The sequence below is a fragment of the Trachinotus anak genome, unplaced genomic scaffold, assembly GCF_046630095.1.
Source record: "Trachinotus anak isolate AG129_WGS33_773 ecotype Australia unplaced genomic scaffold, CSIRO_AGI_Tana_v1 ptg000008l, whole genome shotgun sequence".
NCBI classification, from domain to species: domain Eukaryota; kingdom Metazoa; phylum Chordata; class Actinopteri; order Carangiformes; family Carangidae; genus Trachinotus; species Trachinotus anak.
Genome location: NW_027273859.1, coordinates 3588736 through 3601122, shown reverse-complemented (window position 1 = coordinate 3601122; position 12387 = coordinate 3588736). Strand labels below are relative to the sequence as shown.

At 38.7% G+C, this 12387-nt stretch overlaps 1 long non-coding RNA gene across 1 annotated transcript; it reads right to left on the bottom strand.

Annotated features, from left to right (window-relative positions):
* Nucleotides 1–698: 698 nt before the first annotated feature.
* On the bottom strand, nucleotides 699–8036 carry LOC139624788 (uncharacterized). Its single transcript, XR_011691747.1, has 6 exons — nucleotides 7753–8036; nucleotides 6879–6926; nucleotides 2765–2831; nucleotides 2482–2536; nucleotides 1422–1492; nucleotides 699–1255 (listed from the first exon to the last, which is right to left on the bottom strand). It is a non-coding gene; the product is annotated as an uncharacterized lncRNA (long non-coding RNA).
* Nucleotides 8037–12387: the final 4351 nt, after the last annotated feature.

The window sequence follows — 12387 nt, the reverse complement described above, 5'->3', positions numbered from 1 at the left end:
AGGGTCCTGCATGATTTGTCTCCTAGTATTAATTAGTGGCTGTTTGAAGGGAAAAGATTGATTTTTGGCACAACCCTGAATACAATGTATTATATATTCTGAGATGTTTTTCAAATTAAGATCATTATCAAATAATACACCCAGGCTTCTGGCTGCCGGTTTTATATTGATAATGTAAACCCATGTTCAGAAGCTCATGATGTATCATAAGGGCATAACCATCTTCAAGGTTTAATTGCTCACTGATATCTGGTGTCAACATGGCTAGTAATGAAGACTTAATATATGTACATGGAAGAATATGTAGCACAACCACATACACTGATGAGATGAGATGTAGTGGAGATGCATGTGCAGGTAATGTGAGAGGCTTATGCCTGTTCTTTATGAAAACATGAATTCTATTTATAAAAATGCTATGTGTAATTTCAGCAGAAATATACGTAACTAAATTAATTTTCATTTTAAAATGTTGAATTTAATAATGCCATTTTGAATGGTCTAAAGTGTGACAGTGTGACTGTGTCCCAGTAACTACATTGTAAATATAAACTATCCCTGCAGGCATCAGATTTTTGATTGAACGTTGGTCATGACATCGAGTGACCATAATTCTGTGTCAAACATCTAACGCCAGCGTTAATTTAATGAAGGACACTGATGACAGCTGATATTTTGTTGGTATTAAACTGTAGCGTACCAAGGCCACAATATTATAATTTCAATTCCTCGTTAAATGGGGCACAATGAAGAGAGAAAAATGTATTAATCAATACATTCATTTGATCCTTTTTAATATCAGAAACCATGACTTCTTGATTCAATGGATCTGCAGTCTCTACTTCAAAGGAACACAACAGCACAACCACTGAGTTTAAGAGATTAATTAAGTACACTACTATTTACAGGGTAATTGCAATGTCTAATAATTATGGAAATGAAAAATAGAGCAAAAGAACAGGTTTAAGCACTGAATGAATGAATGAAATGGGCAATTGTCAGAGGGAATATGTGGTGGCTATTTACAAATTAAAAAAAGTTTTTAAAAATCCTCCCAGAGGCGTTGTTCGTGACCACAGTGATGGCTTTGCTATCGTCTCTCTATGGTTTTGGCGTCAGGAGAAATCTGCCAGCAGACTTTCTTTCTTGGGCACTCTTGATCTCTTTGTAAGCTTCTCTGCTGGTGGTCATGGGCAGATCATGTGATCTGCCTGTGTCTCTTGTGGGTTGATTTGAAATAACACTCTAAAAAAACCTTTAAAAATTGGAATGGTGAAAATAAAAAAAGTTACAAAGATAGTCTGAATCACTTTTGCCGCTTGATTCAGTTGGTTTTGACTGAAAACAAAAGATTGTGCATGTAGACTAAGAAAAGTTACTTGGAGCATGTGACAGAAGAAAGAAGATGTGTAGTGTGTTACCTTGAATGAAGGATGGTGATAGTACGGTCATATGAAAGATATTATCTTTAAATCTTGTAATTTCAGCAGTTCTAGAGGATAGAAGATCCGGGGATTGACTTACTACACAAAACATCACATAGGTTACAGAGTTAGCTCATTTTATACTTTTACTCTGATCTGTGTCTGAATAGAGTAAACTGCTGGTTCCTAGTCAGGATTGGAATGTGGCTAATTTATGATTCTATGATCTAAAGAGGGACAGTGGGGAACCTTAGTTTGTGTGTGTGTCAATCAAATACCAATTCAGAGTCCTATCATTACAAAAATGGCAAATCTGGTTGTTTACTCTAATCTTTGGTGCACCCTTTGATCCTCTGGACATGACTATGACTATGACAGACCCATGACCTGGAAAGAGGAAAGAGGGGTCCTATCAGTTTGATAGTTTGATGGTAGGGAGAGTAAGAAAGTGTCAGTTCCTCACATGTCCTCACTTTGAACATCTTTTATTGGCTTGCGACTGATGCCAGGTTGGGTATGTCCGCTACAAAGGTGTGTTATCAAATAATCAAATTCAAGCATCTTTCAAATGTCTCATGCCAACGACATCTTAGTGTATAAAATACAAACATTATAGTCATGAGTGAAACCCAACGTCTGTTAAACGTATAATTGTCAGTTAGCTTACAGTGGGTTTTGCTGTCAACCTGATTTTCATTCCCAGCCAAAATTTAACGATGACAGCTTCATCATTTTTTGCTTCTGGGGCTGTTTCATCATAATGCAGACCATCACAGCAACTTTTATTTTGTAACACTTTCCAGTGTAAACACACTACATACAAATAGCTGCTTCCAGTTAGTATTTATGGCCACAACTTGCTTCACACTTTTTATGATCTCAATGTTGTAAGATGGCAGAGTAAAAAGTTAAAAAAAAAAGTAAAAAAAGGTAGAAAAAAAAGTTTATGAGCTTATATTAGTATGGGTGCATGGGTGAGAATATAGACTATGTACAATGTATGTGTGTGTGCATAGGTGCACACTAACACGAACAGGAAAAGGAAGAAAATAATTACCAACAAGAGGAGGCTGGTCCATAGATGCTGAAGCGGATGCTCTTCTACTTTTGAGCTGCAAGAGGGAGATAAATAAATTTTAAAAAAGAGTGAGTGGTTGAAATAAGCCATTATAAAATCTCAGTGTCACTTATAAAATAATTATCCTCTCCTTAAAAAAAAATTCATTATTGAAAGCATAGAATGCAAGAGAGGAGAAGGCAGTCTGTGTGAAGTTGTGGTTGGTCAGAGGGGGATGGGTTCCTGCTGTCCACATGGATGCTCCGACACGAGGGGCACCAACCTGGGGATTAGATGATATGGATCCGTCTTACCAGTCTGCAAGGTGGCTAACAGCTCACTGTTTTTCCCTGTAACAGACAAGAAATCTGTGTATTGTAATCATAAATGTAAACCTCTGTATTTGCAGTAAAGAAAATTTTACAATCAGCCAAATCAGTCTGGAGAGCAGGTAGAAAATGCTGCAAATAAACTAGACTGAAATAAATTGTAAATAAAATGCCATGTTGACAATTGTATCTGCATGTTTCCTGAGCCATTAGAGTGGAGGTCAATTAACTCTGAGCAGCTACCTCAGGGCTGTACTCTCAAGCAGCTGTAGCCTGATCACAAATGGCCTGCAGCTAAGCTAATTATCTGAAGAATCTTTGAGGGACAAATGGCTGGACAAATGTTGCTTATTGTGATCCACCAGCCACAAAAAAATAAACCAAAAACAGAAAGGTCTGAAAGGGATGCAACATTTTAATATATTTGATATAGAAGATCATTTTGTGTTCTAGATCCTCTGTATTATTATAACTAATACTGGTGGAGTTGGTACAGTTAGATGGTTTTTGTGAGTTTTTTTTTTGTTTGTTTGTTTGTTTTTTTGCTTCAGTCAGGTGCCAAATTATCAAGTAACAATTAAGCACCTGGTAAAGAGTTGGTGAAACTTTACAATTCTATTTTCCCTTGTTTTCCACTCAGGGCACAATGATCACAAATTATTATTATCATTATTTGTAATTAAACCTCCGTAATAGATTATCATTTCTTGGTTTTGCATGTTAATTTGTTTTCATACAAATTCCATACTTCTTTCTTCATACAAGTGTAAAGCGACAATGCAGTTCTGCTGTTTGCACTTGTTATTATTTTATATAAAGGGCTCTATTGTAACGAGCCAAAGCTAGGAGCGCTTGCCCCTCGGCAGATTGCTGTTATAATGACGCACTTAGATTTTATCTGTGTTCAGTTGACTACATATTGTGATTGACCCCAGCACATGCACACAGCAGGTCAGTGCACTCTGAGGTGCATAGCTCTACAGTGAAGTAACGTCACAAGACACAACATTGGAAATATTTTATCTTATATGAGGAGAAGTGTGAATAAATCAGTTAATTATGAAACAGTGGTGGACATATTTATGTGATGACTGGGGAACACTGTGGCAGATTTACCAGATTGTAAGGAAGAACGCTTCTCTGCAGAACCTCATGCAAGACACATCCATGAAGCATGGCAGTGTTATACAACACAAAATATGTCACAAAGAATGCTCCGACCCTCTGAGGCTGTATTGTAATGTTCCACCTGACTTATCCCAACACCTGAATCACACTGTGCTGTGCTTGTGTGTAACAGGCAGGGTGAATGCGCTCTGTGCGCCCGTGTATGTTGGCACATCTTACTCTCTTCACAATGTGCCCTTAAAATAATAAGAGCAACATGCCCATGGGCACACACATACTGTAAGTGCAAATGTAATTACTATTTAAACAGTGACAACTGTGTTGGTCTGAAAGTAGCAAAGACACTTGCATTGTGCTGTGCGCCGCTTTGTGCTGAAGATAGGGTGCAAAGTATTTTACAGATATATTGAGATACAGGTATAATACCTGTAACATAATGATCCTGTTGTAATGTTGGAGTATTGCTACTTTCACCTAGGTAATGCATCCTAATACCTCCTCCACAGCTGATTATTTTTAAAGAGCTATGTGTAATTTCAGCATAAATATACTGGCTCTACAACACCCATATAGTTCATAGTAGTAATAGTAGTTTTTCTCTTCAATATCTCACATGGGCAACATGTGGCATCCTTCTGAGGGCAGCAGTGAAGTGTGGATTAAACTCTATCCCTGACCCACACAGTGGAGGCCTCCAGAGAAAGAGACATTTTAGTCAAAGGCTAGGTTTAATTCATGTATGTGAAAGCATCCCTGTGTGTACTTCCAGCAGGGGGATGTCTCACCTGTCTCACCTGCCTCAGAGACACATCAAGAGCCAAATGAAAGTGTACCACATCAAAAGTGCTACAGCGCGACTGTGCGTCTTCTTTTGATGGGACACGGTACACCTCAAAGAGAATGACTCGACACAACATAAGGAATTCCTTTTCCGTATTGACTCCTCTCTTGTGTTTACGTGCTCTTCATGTTTGATACATGACAGAGGTTGTAGAATATTTATCCCTTCCTAACATCCTTCATCGACCCAAACCATTGATGGATGGAAGGTGGAAGGCAGTCAGAGCCCGACTTGCTACACCAGCAATACCAAACCTCCAAAGTCTCAGAAATTCAGAATACAACATAAATTTAATTAATTATTTTTTCTCTCACTTATGAAGTTGTCTTACCGGTTTACACTATGGTTTCAGGTCAGTTAATTTTTGATGATGCTCCTCTCTTTGATGTCTTTCCCTTGCTGATATTTTTATCATCCACTAAATGTTTTAGAGCTGCACAGATTCATTTCTATTTATATTAACAATGGTTTAAATTACTATGTGCGGTGTGAGTGCTGTCGCTTAGAGACCCCAACACAGAATTACCAGTATTAGTATTACCTCTTTTAGCTCATTGTTTTGCTCTTCCATTCCGTATAACTTTGTTCTTATCAACCTCATTTCCAGCTGCAAAATGCAGCTTTTTTCAGCAAAGAAGGTCTGATAATCTGACACCACCTGTCTACCAGCAGTAGACAAAGCCTGCAACTAGTGGGTGGACATGGTGGAGCATTTACAAGCTAAAAAGCCAGAATTCTTTTTTTTCAGGAGTTGAAACCAAAGTAGAAGTAAAAACAGTGATATTTTAGGCGGGCGTCCAAAAGAGGAGGAGTTTTACAATTGGATTAAAAATCAGGAAGCACTTGATTTCCCCATTGTATCAAACCTGGTGCAACACAGCCACAGGTAATAGGACCTAAGTGCACACACTGAGGCACAGCTCATGCAGTTCAGTGATTTACTATAAACAAAGAGGAGCAAAGACTTATGAAATGGCGAGGAAGGCAAGGGACAAAAGGCAGTGGAGGCAGTCCACACAAGTAAAAAAAAAATGAAGAGATGCACAGCCAGGAACCCAAAGTTCAATTTTAGCCAAGGTCTAATTTTGGTTATCTGTCATCAGCTTTGCTCTAAAAGGCTTGATTAGACATAAAGAGTTTGTATCATGTGTCAGTCACTGTACCAAGTGTAGAGACATTAGCTGCTAACCAGCAACAGACAATCAGATTGACCTCATAGTTCACCAGAGACTGCGGTTCTTTGTGTTATTTCCCTTCCGGTCTCTCTCCCTTTTCCTCTTGTCTCTGTATGTATGAAGCAGATTCATAAAAGCCCAGGAGTATGGGTAGAGATAGCACAAATAATTCCATCTTTCCATTGACTGTACATGGTTTTAGAGCCATGGCAGGCTCTAAAATTTGATTTGTGGCCTGCCTGAACACACAGACAGACACAGACATAGCTTTTTCCTTGGCTTGATCTCTGAAGGATTTTAAAATATGACTGCTTCCAGTTGTCTCTCACAGTCTTGGGAGCGATCTAAAGTCTGACATCCTTAAGCCTTGAAATTACAGGTAGCATTTGCATCCTCCGCATGAAATTACAGTTAGCATTAGCATCCTCCAGCATGGGTTTACAGATAGCATTAGCAGCTGGTAGTGGCCCACCATTGACCTCCATGGGAGCTCCTGCCGCACTGCTTTCTTCACTGCTTCAAAATTCAAGCATTTCAACAGGTTATCTAATTGTTTTTGTTTCTTTCAGATTGCCAGAAAAATGGCCTGATTTTTTTGCGTTTTCTGAAGGTAAATAATCCCCAGTTTATCCTCCAATGGACTTTTTCCTGGGCTGTAATTCAGAACCGTAATATGGCATTCTGAATGGCTGTCTTACATTTTAGGTTCTAGCAGATAGGGAAAAAATTAAGGACATGTTTTACAAAAAGCTAGTAATGTGATCACTCCACACCCAAATCCATATCCAATGGGTATGTCTTTGCCCATCTCTGCTGGATGTGTAAATGAGCAACACCTTATCAACAACATCATGTATATATTACTAAATGTCTAACAAAATACAATCTGGAAGAAGCATGATTTGGAAAGATGGCATTACTTACCCATCTTCCTGTCAGGCAGAATCTCAGTAATCAAAATGAACGTGCTCCCTAGGATAAATTTCAGTTGTTACATGTTACCTCTAACACCCCCTCCAAGATACTTGACAAAATACATGGTATTATTAATATTCATATATAAAATATTTTTTATGTAGAATCTGACATCAAAAATTAAACCGGTCAACTTACAAAGAAAGAAGGTATCAGAACCTAGTTTTAAATTGTATTTCCAGGCTCTTGCTTTTTGTGAAAACTGGTTCAATGGCAATACTTCAATCCCATGGCTCAGTATCAAAAGGAATCTGATGGCCCCAATTCTGTTAAATGACAATTTCTTTCTGTGGAAAATGACTGATGTATGGCCCAATAACACCCAATGCAATTCAAAACTGGATATACAAATGGCATGCTAACAGTTTATTAAATTACAGAGATACCTAGCCTAGGAGACATTATGGATGATGCTGGTTTAAGAAGGTTTCAGGATTTAAGGTAAACACACAAATTGCCATCAAACTCTTTACAATTACATTCTGCTATACAGGCTGTGTTTACTTTGAGTGAACGGCATCTTCGTTACTCATCTGATGATGGCTTTAAATAAGAAACTATCAGGATTAACTAAAGTACTTGTCTTATTGTGTCTAATATAGTACATACACGGACTTCATCATCAATGAAAAAAATATGGAATAAAGACTGCTCTGACTCCTCTCTCGTTCTGAAAATATAAATCGTAAACTAACAAACCTGATGAATGATGATCAATGTAACTACTCTGAATCAAATTAGGACATTTTCTACATGTTATATTCGTGTATCCACCACTTACAGGTTTTTGGGAACAAATAGCACGTCTCTCTGAAACACTGACCGTTCTCCAGAATGTTTTCTCTCGAATGATGATTGCAGGCAGAATTTAAACCTCACTCAAAGACTGCTGTGTCTATCAGCATGCACTGTTGCTCAACAGATGTTGGCAGTTAGGTGAAAACCACTGCACACTCTTTCAATTCATTGATGGAGTCAATCTAATAGATTTTATCTATGAAGCTCTCTCTTGCTATGATGAACAGGGCAGGAACTCAAAGCAGCTGAAACTATGATACAGCTTTTTATTCTCATTTTGTTTCTTTATGCACTCTGCAGTGTGTTGTTTTGACATATCCTGCATATACAGTGGAATATAGAGAAAGACCCAATGGGGCGGTGAGGGTTAGGTTAGGCTCAAGGAGCAACTAAAGGTGTTGGTGGATGCTTTATGCTTCATGTTACCCCTCTATCTTTTACTGTATAAATGACTTGTCATTGTACCTTATATCTTATATATATTATATTATTGACAGAGTTTACCTGTTGATGTACAACAGCAATCCTTGCAGAAAAAAGTCAATATTGTCTCTTAAGTTAGTGATGATGCCCCGATCAACCCAAAAAGTATCAAAGTCAAAATTTAGAACCTCTCACCGACTTAATCTTGCTCATGTTAGTTAATTCAGTTCAAACTTTCCCTGGTGCGCGCATTCAGTATCCTGTAAAAAATATTATCTTGTGTTCAGTCACGTGCCTCCACGCCGTCCAACGTTAGTCTGTTCACTCAAAGCGAAGCCTGCGATATGAATGATGCGAACGCAAACACTGAGCTTCATACGTCGTAGTTTTGGAATCCATTGCTTTTTTGCTACGTTCACAGCTGGTGTCCACCCTACCCTGGAGCTTTTGAGTCCCTCAAACAGAGACTTCTGGAAACACTGCTGCACCTGTTTTACCTGTTTTAATTTGAAAACTCTGGGCTGCATTGTGCTCTGGACATGGCAGAAACTGAGACTTTTATAAACCATGATGCAGACATCTCGCCTCCTGACTGGGGCTCATCAGTCAAAGCTACCAGACTGATTTTTACCAGATGCCGTGTACCCAGAATTGGTAAACGTTGAAGATGATTATACCTGTGACATGATTAGAAGATCAATAACATAAAAATGCTAATCATTTATCATTTTCCCTGCTTTTGAATCTTGCTAAATTAGACAAATTGGTTATTTCTGGAAAGTGACATAAACGAACTAAAAGAAAATGCTCAGATCATATCAGTGTTAATTATATCAAGAAGATTAAAAAATAAATAAATTTAAAAAAAGACAAGCCCATTGTTCATCCTTAACCAGCAGCTCCCTTGTTATCTTTTCAGTGGATGTGCCATTGCCATTAACTCACACGCAGGGAAATATGGAGGAGCAAACAATGAACATGACAAAATGTGAAATTCCCCAGCCTCTCTCAAGGTCTCATTTCCATGGCAGCTGCTGGGGAGCAGGAAAGATAGATCCTCTATCAACAGCCTTTGGGAAGAGGGTTGTGCAATTTTTTTTCCCCAGGCAATTTATCTACATTCAGTCAGTCTGAGTTGTATGGAAGCTTTACCCCCCCCCCCCCCCCCCCCAGTATCTCTGTATCTAAGAGACAGAAAATAAAAAAAATTAAAAAACCAAAGCTCCAACTGTGAAGTAAATTTTATCTCAAGTATCAAGGCCATTAAAACCAACCTGGAGTGAATTATGCCCAGAATGAATTACCTCATCTATTGATTGTGAGGAGAGCTGCTGTGGGTCACCTGTCATGCAGACATATTCACGTGCTCCATCACAGCAGCTATGATCCACACAAGTGCTATAGTTGAGTCACAGGCAGGTAATCTCCAGTTCTAATAATATCCAGATTTGACTATATCCGTGCAAATGGTGAATAGAGCACCATCATCTTACAAATTGCCAGACTTGAGGTGATAAATTTCAGTGTCTGATTTTACATCTAAAGACCGATGGACTTCATGTCACCTGCTGTTCTTACACTGCAGCATTTGGAGCAAGATACAAAAGGGGCTTCTCAACACAACAGACTGATACAGCACACCGTGTACAGTTGAGTAGATGTACATAAAAATACTGATCCAGAGGGCACTTACTCAAAGACAAACTGCTCCGTTTAAAGAAATAATCCCCCAAATCCATGTTGTCTTTTGCGTCTGGTGCTAAGCTCTCGTAGCAGTGTTGGTTCTGCATGGACTTCCAGGAGATCATTTTTCGTCTTAAGCCTTCCTATTGAGGAGCTGTGGATTCTGTAGCCGCTGTCAGCTGTGTCAGTTCAGACAAAGAGGCTTCACTTCCTGCGTGACGAGTGATTTCAGTCTTTTTGCCAATTCAGGTGCCAGCTACCCTTTGACACTGGTGGGAGGGCACCAGGGTCAGAGTTGGGCGCCCCTCTGGCCCTGTCCCTGCACTTGAGTGTTTTAGGTTTGAAAAGAGTTTGCCAGGCAGGGAGAGTCTAATACAGGTTGGAAGTAAGAGGAGCCACTGGTTCTGAAAGACAAAACTCAGCTCAAACACAGTTGTATGAAGATGGGTCTTAGGATAGGACTTAAAAATGTCAACAGATCTGAGTACAGGCACAAATCAGAGGTATTTTAAATGATTTGTTGATGCAGTTGGGAACACGGGACCATAAAATTAAGACAGAATCCAAAAGGCTTGATTGATTTAAATCGCATAGATTATTTGATTTAATATGTATTTTCTTTTTTCACCATACAGTTTAGCTTCCACCGCAGTTCATTAGCACATGTGACAGATTTTAAAGCTCAGTGATTGGATGTTTCTTACAGAAAGCACCTTGGGAGTTGCAGTTAACCTTTCACTTGATGTTTTTAGGACACACGCTTGTACCTTCCTGTCTTTTTTATCATATTTCATAACACTGATTAGGATTTAGCCTTTTCAGAGCTTGAGCCATAGAAGGGTCAAAGTGTTGAGATATTTTGGCCTCTGCTACATCTTTTTTTTTTTTTCATATGTCTCATGTGAGTCCCTTAACTTGGAAGTAAACACAAGTAAAAACAATACCGTGTTTCAGGTAGTCTCCAAATATTTCAGTTTTGATTATTTTCATATGTACAGTTTCAACACTCCATTCTGCTGGAAAGGTTTAGAGGTCATAGTAAGTAATGTTATAAGGTTGACCATATATATATATATATATATATATATATATATATATATATATATATATATATATATACACACACACACACACACACACACACATTACCAAATCATAAGACTGAAAATGCCATTTATCATCAAATATCATTGGCCTCTGCCCTCCCTTGCTTGTTCCATTTAACTATAGGTGTCATGGACTCATAAGGCCATGTTATAGGGTATGTAATATGTAATAACAGACTACATTGTCACAACAAGCTGTTCTCACTCTCAAGTGGTCACGTATGAACACTTGGTCAGGACCCCTTTGACGTCATTTCTCAACGTGCAGGTTAGTCCGACAGGATAGCAGCCTCATAAAAATTTTGTTTCTATGCAACTAAATTGCAACAGCAAATACAACCCTGTTTCCAAAAACGTTGGGACACTGTGTAAAATGTCATTAAAAACAGAATGTGATGTGCAAATCGTGTAAACCCATGTTTAATTGAAAATAGAACAAAGACAACACATCAAATGTTTAAATGCAGAAATATTATTGTTTTATGAAAAATATCCGCTCAATTTGGATTTGATGCAGCAACACGTTTCAAAAAAGTTGGAAAAGTTGAGACTGGAAAAGTTGTGTAATCCTAAAAAAACACCTAGTTGAGTATCTCACAACTAATTAGGTTAATTGGCAGCAGGTCAGTAGATGATTGGGTATAAAAAGAGGCTCCAGAGAGGCAGAGTCTCTGTGCAGTGAAGACGGGAGCATGGGCTCAGGAACCCTTCTGAAAACCATTGTCTGTGAACACAGTTTGTTGCTTCATCCACAAATGCAGGTTGAAACTCTACCATGCAAAGAAGAAACTATATCTAAACATGATCCAGAAACATCACTGACTTCTCTGGTCCTGAGCTCATTTAAGGTGGTCTGAGGTGAAATAGGAAACTGTCCTGTGGTCTGACCAATCAAAATTTCAAATTCTTTTTGGAAATCATGGACCCCTCATCCTCCAGGCTACAGAGTAGAGGGACCGTCCAGCTTGTTATCAGCAGACAGTTCAAAAGCCAGCATGCTGGTGTGGGGGGGCATTAGTGCCCATGGCTTGGGTAGCTTGCACATCTGGGAAGGCTCCATTAATACTGAACAGTATATACAGGTTTTGGAGCAACATATGCTGCCATCCATCCCAACTTCTTTGAAACGTGTTGCTGCATCAAATTCAAATTGAGCATATATTATATTTTTATAAAACAAGTAAATTTCTCAGTTTCAACATTCGTTGTGTTGTCTTTGTTCTATTGTCAATTAAATATGGGTTTACATGATTTGCACAGGACCGTGGTGTGTCACTCATGCACCTTGTACATCCGACATGCATCACAACCACCTCCTGGTGAAACTGCTGCTGTTAGCGCTTCATTCATGTACATTCATGCACACTGAACAATTACACTAAAGGGGCCCTGACCAAGTGTCCATATGTAATACTTGGGAGTGAGAATATGTTGGAATGGTACTAAAG